This window comes from Nuphar pumila, chromosome 6, assembly GCF_984573655.1.
Source record: "Nuphar pumila chromosome 6, dmNupPumi1.hap1.1, whole genome shotgun sequence".
NCBI lineage: Eukaryota > Viridiplantae > Streptophyta > Magnoliopsida > Nymphaeales > Nymphaeaceae > Nuphar > Nuphar pumila.
In genome coordinates this window covers 92,744,924-92,754,629 of record NC_143254.1, presented here as the reverse complement: position 1 = coordinate 92,754,629, position 9,706 = coordinate 92,744,924, and positions in this window count along the sequence as shown.

Below are 9,706 nucleotides of genomic sequence, written 5' to 3'. Positions count from 1 at the left end.
TTTCACTACCAGACCAATCACTAGAGACAAGTATGACACTCTGAGACGTCGACCAAGGGAAGTTGTGTTGCTCGAATCCTACGCTGTTGCATTTTCAATCATTGAAAGATAAAATCCATTGAGATTTAAATATTGGATTTTGAAAGTGCATTGTGGGTCTTGTCTTTATCTCCCATAAGTAACATCAGGGAAGCTCCGTTATATGTCCAATCAAACCATGTATATATATAATCACTAGAATATGATAACCATCATATGTAAACTGTGATTTTCTTAATTTTTTTGTTCTTTTCTCTTAAATCTAACCATACAGATGTAATCTACATGCTTGGTGTTATAAGAACCAGCTTTTCAACCATCCGATTATGATGATTAAACAAGATTTTTTAATATTTTAAAATCAACGGCACATAATCTTGATAAATATTCAAGCATCCAAAAATTGTATTTTTTAATAAAAATACATAATCCAACAGCTGATTCCTAGCAAATCACCATGCCGAACACATAGTGTTAGAAATGTCCAGTTCTCACCTTAGTTCTCATATTCTACTCATATATATATATATATATATATATATATATATATATATATATATATATATATATAGAGAGAGAGAGAGAGAGAGAGAGAGAGAGAGAGAGAGATATGCTTGCAACAAACGGATCTGAGGAAAAGGCAACAACAAGATAACAAATGGAAGGAGATAAGACTTGTTAGGGCGTGGAATCGTCCAAACCAAGGAATAGACAATTAGTTAGGCACGATAGAGATGCCTCCTCTTTTCATAATTGACCCACTCAAGCTTATGTTCAACACTTTACAGACACACACACACACACACACACACACACACACAGATATATATATATATATATATATATATATATATATATATATATATATATATATATATATACAGAGAGAGAGAGGGAGGTGGTCCTATGCATGATTAATGGTGTACAGGATGGACTAATAATTAAGAGCACCCCCTCTCCCTAGGATTCTTATGCTTTTACTGCACAAAAGCTACCCAGCAGCCAAAGATCCGAATGCGATCCCCATTAATAGGCAACTATCTAAAACAACAGCCCTAGCTACTACGATAAAACATGCAAATTAATTAGACCAATTCATCCTGTACCTTTTCCTGCAAACCCACCAGCTTAGTGTTCCAATCAGAAACAATGATTTGGAAAGACAAACCAACCAACAGAAAATTAAAGAAACAATGTTAGGTGTCCACATTAAAAGGAAAAGAAATAAGGACAAAGTTCTAATAATTTTGAAGAGCAGATTAAATTGTTGTTTTTGTTTCCTTTTTTTCGTAATTAGATAACCACAAAAATTGATGAACATATGTTGATATAGTATTCAACATTTGGAAAGTGCCATCCAAGTATTTTCTAGAGTAATATGGGCAATGGAAGAAGTGTTTTTTATGGCTATGTAGTAAGGAAACCAATGTTCAGTATCGGTGTGTATCGGCCAATAAGTATGGTATCAGCAGAAAAGCGTTAGGCTTCACCCCTGAATCGGTTATTTTTTAATAAATGTAAAAAATACTTAAATGTTTTTTTAATATTATTTTAATGGCTTTAACATGTGTTACGTTCTGATTGATACATAATATTTTTTAATTGTTTTTTAGCAGATTCAGAACGATTAACTTGAGTATCGGTATGGGCCGATTCACCTGAATCTTTGGATAAACGATACAGTATCGATACTGACAACACTGAAGGAAAAAATATCGAAACAAATATGACTAATGCAATATATTTAATTGGCTGAATAAGTTGTTTGAATAGGAATGAGAATAAATGAGAAGCATTTTCTTAGGATCATCATTTAACCTGTGATTGAGGCCACACTCTCTGGCTTCATACAAGTACAGTCTTTTTCTTTCACATCCTTGTCAATATAATTTTTTTTTCCAAGTTTTCTTACTTCCTTTTTGATTGGCAAGTTGGGGTTAGGCAGAGCCTTACCAGAGATACAAGAAGTTGCACAATTACAGTTCAGATATGGAGGGAAACCAGTCCGGAGGCTTGTCTTTCCACACCTTAATTATCTCTATCCATGACATTTAATCTAGAGAGGTTGCATGCACAAAAATTCTGATCCTTGTTCACACAAACACATTGAACTCTCTCAATTCCTTCCTAGAAGATTCGATAATGACTTTGTTGTGATTCAGAATCTTCTCTAAGATGTCCATCTAAACATGTCATTCCCTGAAGCTAAGATCTGAGGAATTGGATGGATCTAATACTCAGATCCTATGTCCAGTGTCTGTATCTAACATAACCAAGTCATAATCGTAAAGTACATGCTGGAACTCCATTTGTAGACCTCACAAATTGACCATCTAACCTCATGTTTGACACTGCATGTGTGTAGCACTCCAAAATATGTTGAGTGGTTAGAAATTGGGCACAGTTTTTTCATTTTTTTGAGTTCAGTAAGGGGCCTACTGGGTCTTGAATATTACGTCCAATCCTGAACAGGCCTGTCCTACGGCTACACAACTTGACTTTACCAAGTCTACTTGGTTGTTTTTTCTGCAAGTTTTTCCATAATTGTCCTTACATTTCAAAATGTTGAGAAAAGACTCTTCAGTTGTGTGATGTCTACTTACCTTAAAGGATGGTTTTGCCATCGTTGGGGTTGGCAAAAAAGAAGGGTTGATTTGCCCACAAGGGCTCAGCTCATGTGGTAGGGACGACTTTTGAATGTCACCAAGTTGATGGGGGCGTCATAAGTTCGAAACTCATGGATGGTGGCATCCTTTGCTGCAAGGTGGAATCTGGGTGTACCTCCCCCTCTCCTGTGGGCAGGGAGGGCCCCCCTCCCTAAGGGTTTTGCCAACTAGAGGCTTGCCAATGTACGGTAGGTGATGGGGGCAGTTTTTCCTTGACTATCCAAAAAAAAAAACAAAAGGGTTGATTTTGAAAAATGGGATAAGGGTGGGTTTGCCTTATAAGGGAGGAATTGTTCTGCCCAACGACGGTAACTCGACTCAAGCTGCAAAATCATGTTACACGCATCGTCCTGGACCAGATCTTAGCTGGGAAAAAATGGTCAGTGAGCTCAGCATACAAGCCTCAACATAGAACATAAGCCCCCTCCCCACTTCATAACCATGAGTGGCATTTTGTTACCAACGGGGGGCTCCCTCTTGTATGGTAGGAGAACCTTGTGTTGGGACGTTGCCGGTTCAAAACCCAATGGTATAGTTGTATAACTATGGGTCTGCCTAATCCCAGCTTGACTTTTCAACAAAAAAAATGAGTGGCATTTTGTGAGCACCACAAGTGCAAAAGGATAAAATCTAATGAATGATAAAAAAAGGGAAAAAAAATGACATGAATTAAGATATGGTTGGGGATTTACAGTTTCATTGAACTGCTAAATTAGGAGCAACCATGAGTCAGTCATGGTACTACTCTCTCTTACTGTGCTTATATTTTGAATTTCCAATGGTCCAAAAGGAAAGAAAGAAATAGAGATTTTTCATCCGTAGGGTCCAACAGTGCTTTTTGTGGTACCACTGTGTATTTATTATGATTCACAATAAACATGTAACATGGTTGCTCAGTAAAGTAAAATAAAATAAAAGGAACAATAATGAAAGAAGCATGAATGTATCTGTGGACGTGCAGGACAAGGTGTGTGGTGGTACAACGCCTGCAAAGAAAGGGCCATGGGATCTGTACCAAAGAAAGCGACGCCTGGGCCATCCTCTTTTGTACGTGATTGGCTAACGATTGAGGACGCCGACCCACTATCCACATTGATCGCGACTCCAAACGACTTGGTTGTCCCCGATACAGTCCCGAACCCAATTAGCTCGGAGTCTAAAGTCTTGGTGCATCAGCTTTGGTAATTCCAATTCGACACAAAAGAGGGGCCGGGACGGTTTAAGACTCGAAGACACCACACGCAGACAGGGAGGGACGGGTGTTGGGATCATGTGCAATCACATTGCACAATTAAAATTAGGGGTGTCAATGGTCGGGTTTGACCCGAAACCGACCTGTACCAAACCCTATAGGGTCAGGGTTTGGTGATAAATAAGAAGGTCCCATTAGAATCCGAGTCAGACCCAAAGTCTCCAATTAATATTTGGAGAAGGATATGGTTTGTGAAATTTCATACCAGACCTTGGTCCGACCCGAGTTCTCATTAAGATCCTCAAATTTTCAATGTAAAATGATAAAAATTATTATTTTACCGGGTATGGTCTGGGTCTGATTCATGTAATCCTTATAGGATCCGGGTATGGTTTCTCGTATAGTGGGTTTGATTAATTAGACCCAGGTCTGACCCAATACCATCATCTCAAATCAGATCTGGATCTGGTTCTATACCTGGGTCTGAACCAAAACTGACACCTTGACATATATCCCTCAAAATGGATCTGCAGGGTCTAAACCAAACCTGACACATTGACACCCCTCAAATAGGATCTGGGTCTGGTTCTACCTGGGTATGGTTTATCTTATGGAGTATTTTTTTCTGCCCTTATGTGTGAGAGAGCGAAGAATGAGTGTTAGTGCATGGGACCCCCCAACGATTGGTGAAGGAGGATCAGGTGCAATGTGATTGCACACTTTTAGTTTGCCACTGCACCTGATAGCCAACAATCTTGAAGGTATAACCTGCTAGTTGTAGGACCTAACAGCGGATGCTGGGTGATAAAGTGTAGTAGCACAGTAAAAGTGTGCAATCACATTGCACCTGATCCTTCCTGACGACTTGTAAAAGAAAGGCATGGGGGCAGTGTAAACCACTCTGCTTTTCCGAATCCTCCGGGCAAAGGGCATCGATGGTACCAGGTGGGCTCCCACAAAAGTCTGGGTGCTTTCCTTTTTACCCAGAGAGAGAGAGAGAGATGGAACGAGTCGTGGCTCATTCTTGTGGCAAACCAGGCAGAATTTGAGCTTATATGATCCGAGATAAGCCAAATAAGACACCTATAATTCATGTTATACATGTATACATTGTCCTCGGGCTGTGGTGCACTCATGTGATAAACTTAGAAATATATTTTAGACAAGTACAACAATATATTGTTCAAATTTCATCAAATATCTAATTATAAAAAAAATTCCCATCCGCATCCAAATTTGTAGATGTAAAACATGCATGGTTGCTTCTAGATAAATATGATAAAACAATGTAAAAGCCTGATTTACTTTAATAAAAAGTTAGATTTTGTTTTTAAAGATTGGATCTATACAACTAATGATATAACCACCATAAGAGATGGACTTTCATTAATTACCACAATATGGAAGAAGGATTTTATAACATTTTCACAAGTTTCAGAACGGTTGATTTTTCCATCTTTTGTAAAATCCAATTTATGTATTAAAATAAAAAAAAATGCTATTTTTTTATATACTTAATTAAGCAAGGCATTTTAGCATTGATAGTTTCATTTGCATGTCATTGAACACCTAAAGCGTGCAATGTGATTATTGCACCTGATACTGCCGCACCCTAGACCTCTTTCATGATCCTATGGGTGTAATGAATCGAATGCCTCAGCCTGCATATATTATCGATATTTTGTATATTTGGTAAATAGAAAAGCCATGCTCATTAATCAAATAGCCAATTCTCTCTCTCTCTCTCTCTCTCTCTATATATATATATATATATATATATATATATATATATATATATATATATATATATACACACAACCAGTGGCATTAAAAACGATGAAGTGGGGGCGTTGAATTTTTGAGAATCACATAGTAAAGGTTTTTAAAATAAAATAAAATAAAATAAGGGGAAAAAAGAAAAGGAAGAAAAATCATAGTGAAAGGCACTTCTTTTTTTCTTTTCTGATTGGTTGGTATTTTCTTTCAATAAAAGGTGAAGTTGCAGTTTTATTGTTGAATACGAAAAGCCTGATTTAGGTTCGTCCGTACCTTTTGGGGTCCGTGACCCACAAACTAACAAAAGCAGATGGCTGCTTTTTTGTTGGGAGATCCTGATTTTATCCATCCCTGATGCTGCTGCTGCTGCTGCTGCTTCTGCTGCTGCTACCATTGCAATAAACGCCAAATAGCATCCAAGATCTTTATTTTCCCATGCTTGAAAATGACTAAATTAACCAACATCAAGCCCAAGACCCATATTGATGGGTTTATCAAGCTCAAAGTGTGACCGAGGTCTAGTCAAGTCAAAGATAGGTCATGTACTAGGCTGACTTCAAGTAACCTTGTCATCCACTTTAGTGGCCTCTCATGTTCTTTGCCCTATAATTAAGCTATATATATATATATATATATTGGCTGATTAAATCTATTTTAAATAAAGAGTCAAAATGCTGAACCTAGTAAATTTTCAAACTCAATTGAACAGGTTCAAGAACCAGGTTAGGAGCCAAATGGATCGTGTGGTCAAAAGATGTACATCTCGTGGACTCGGCTCATCGATCCCCTCTGTTTTGTCTCTCCACAGTCAATTTCAACTGAACCAGACCGAGTCGAGCTGATCCTTCATTGTTAAGCCACATTCTTGATTCATAAAGACTTAAGCATGTTCCGATTAAACTCGGTTCACCAAACTAATATTGGTCTACTAGTCCCATAGATCTTTGGCTAGGACCTTTCGTAGAGTTGGTTCATGCCGCCTTGGGGTTCAAAACAAGCCCACACGCAATTTCCAACTCCTAATACCAACAGGGGCTCCACTTGTCTGGTAAGAGCAGCTAGTGCATGTCACCTTGTGTTGCGACATTGCGGGTTCAAAACCGAAAGGTATAATTGTATAACTGGTAGGGGTCTGCCTAACCCCAGCTTACCTTTAAAAACAAAAAAAAGTCATAACTCGTAAAGCGACAAGGGCTTCACTCGTTAGGTAGGGTTAACTTGTGAATGTCACCACGCTCAAGAGATGTTATGAGTTCAAAACCTACGAGCATACATTGCTTGCCGTCCGGCCAAATCTGAGAGCACTTTAAAGGGTGCCATTGGGGCAGGGTTTTTAACACCAACCTGATGACGTGGTTTTCTCCAATTATTGAAAGAAAAAAAGTCATCTCTGGTAAAGTATTCAGCCAAGCACACAATTGTCAGTATCGGTATCGGTCCCGAATTGTGTTTGGCCAATGATTCAGGCGGAATCGTCCAATACTGATTCTCAAGTTAATCGTTCTGAATCAGCTAAAAAATAATTAAAAATAATAATAATTCATCTCAATCAGGCAACACGTGTTAAAAGCATTAAAATGATATCAAAAATAATTTTAAACATTTTTTATGTTTATTAAAAATATCCGATTCAGGTTAGTACCATATCGATTTTCTGCCGATATGATATGTATCGGCCGATACTGATACAGGCGGATATACTGACAACATTGGTGCTGCCTCCATCTCACCGAATATGCAGGTGCTTTTAACGGCTTGGGTGTCGGTGTTTAACTCGAAGGGGGTGGGATAAGCGAGGGTTATTTATCATAAATAATAATAATAATAATTCACCATATCATACGTATACGTGTGTTTTCGTTTTCATGATATTATGTGGTGTGTGCGCAGGATAGTCGAGCGTGTGAAAGTGAGCTTCACGTGACATCAGCCAAAAGGAAGAGAGAGAGAGAGATGGGTTGTGTCAACTACAATTTGGTTTGAAGTTGGAAGAAAATATTTATAAAAAATAAAATTTAAAAAAAAAATAGTGTAAAGAAAAGAAAAATGAAAACATAAGGCAGACGCTCAAGACCACTAAATCTAGAGAGAGAGAGAATTGGGTTGTCAACTACAGTTGGAAGAAAATATATTATAAACAGTAAAATTTTAAAAATAATTATAGTTAATAAATAAATAATGACGTGGTACCTAAACGTATGATGATTGATGGATGCCACCCTCCCTCCTTCCAATCCATATCCATACATGGAAATGAAAACCCTAGGGGCGGTTTCTTGTCGACCTCCCACGTGCCATAAACTTACCATAGCCAACCCTAACGAGTCACAACCATAAAAATAAAATAAATGCATAAAATTTTATGGGGGTGAGACAACACAAAGCAGGCCAATCGTTGACCCGGAAACTTTAAAAAAATGACGGTCATGTGCTTTGACTTTGTAAATGACGAATTGGTCACCAATCAGGGTTTTTTTTTTTACTGATTTTTCTTTATAGTTAGTCACTGCTACTACTCTTTACTTGAAAATTTTCAAAGAAAATCTAACTACCACCCATTCTTCATTAATGCCCATGGATTTGCCATCTCATGCTTCATTTACTTTTTTAACATCGGATAATTTACATATTAGGTGCCTACTTTATGACAAATTTAAACGCCTACCTTTTTGAGTTACTTTTTTTACCACATAACTCTTATTAACTCTTTAAAGTGTCACTTTTAACTCTCTCTTTTCAAATATTGAATTCTATTTTACTAGCTCTTCATTTTTGTAGCTACAGTTAAGGTCGAATAAATAATTTTTAGAGAGCAAAATGCAAGCGGTCATCTGAATAATACTAATTCTTGTAAAAGGTGTTTTTATCAATCTTCTCTATCGATCGAGGGCTTGCATCAAGGATGGATGTTGTATCAATCTTCTCCAGAGCCATTGAAGGTCGAGACCTTGGGGGACAGGTGGACAGCTTAACTCTTGATGCGTTTGCGAGGCTGCCCCTGATTAAAATGAGAGCAGATCAGGTGATCCAACAAGTCACTTTAAGAAAGTGATTCAACATCTTCAACATCGATTGTGTCATCTCACCAGGACCCCACGGTCTTTACGCAATTTGTGGACGGTGAGGATATATGCCAAATCACTTTTCTTAAAGTGATTCGTCGCAATTGGATTCCTAAGGTGAGCAACATCATCCCTAGAAAATTAGCTAGTCTTGGAATCCTTTGGTTATTATGGCGTTTGGAAGGACAAAACATCAGACTGGTTTCTTTCAGCTTCTTCTCTTTGATTTGAATGTAACTCTGGTTAAGAAATCTGGTAGGGTCTGCTTAAGCCCAGCTTGCTAATAAAAAAGAAAAAGAAAAAGGTACAGTTTATTTTAAATATCAAAACCTAAGGCATTTAAACGTAAATTTGTTATACTTTAGCAGCTTATATGTAAATTATCCCTTTAAGACATCACTAGAGCGCCCTTTAGTGGAAAAGAAAGAGCATAGGCGCAGAAGAAAATCTTTTTCTGTTATATATTTTCTCCATGTCCTACTTAAGGTAAAATGGTAAAAGTTCAGCTCATCTGTTGTAGTAAACTTTCACCTCAATGATGTACTTATTGTTCCTTGCAAAACGTGGCACTCAAACATGAGGATTGAGTCCAGCCCCAACGTCCAAAAATAATTGGCCAGCTAGTCAAATAACACCAAGACAAACACTGTCCTCTTTATGGTTGCTCATTGCTTTGACATTGAGTAAAACAGTAAAAGTACTTAGATGAAACAAAAGGGTAATGATGATGATGATGATGATGGTACATTAAAAACCTTATAAAACACTGGCTGCATATCTCAACAGCTTCAAGGGTGCCCACAGTAATTTTCAAACCCTTATAAAGACAAAGCCCTATGGGTAAGAAAAGTGGGTTCTGTGACTCTGTCATTGATGGAAAATCTTTCTGAAAACAATTTCTTTTATTTTTATCATCATCAAGGGAGACGTCATTGCAGGCAAGATGTAAGGGGATTTATGTCATTTATGCT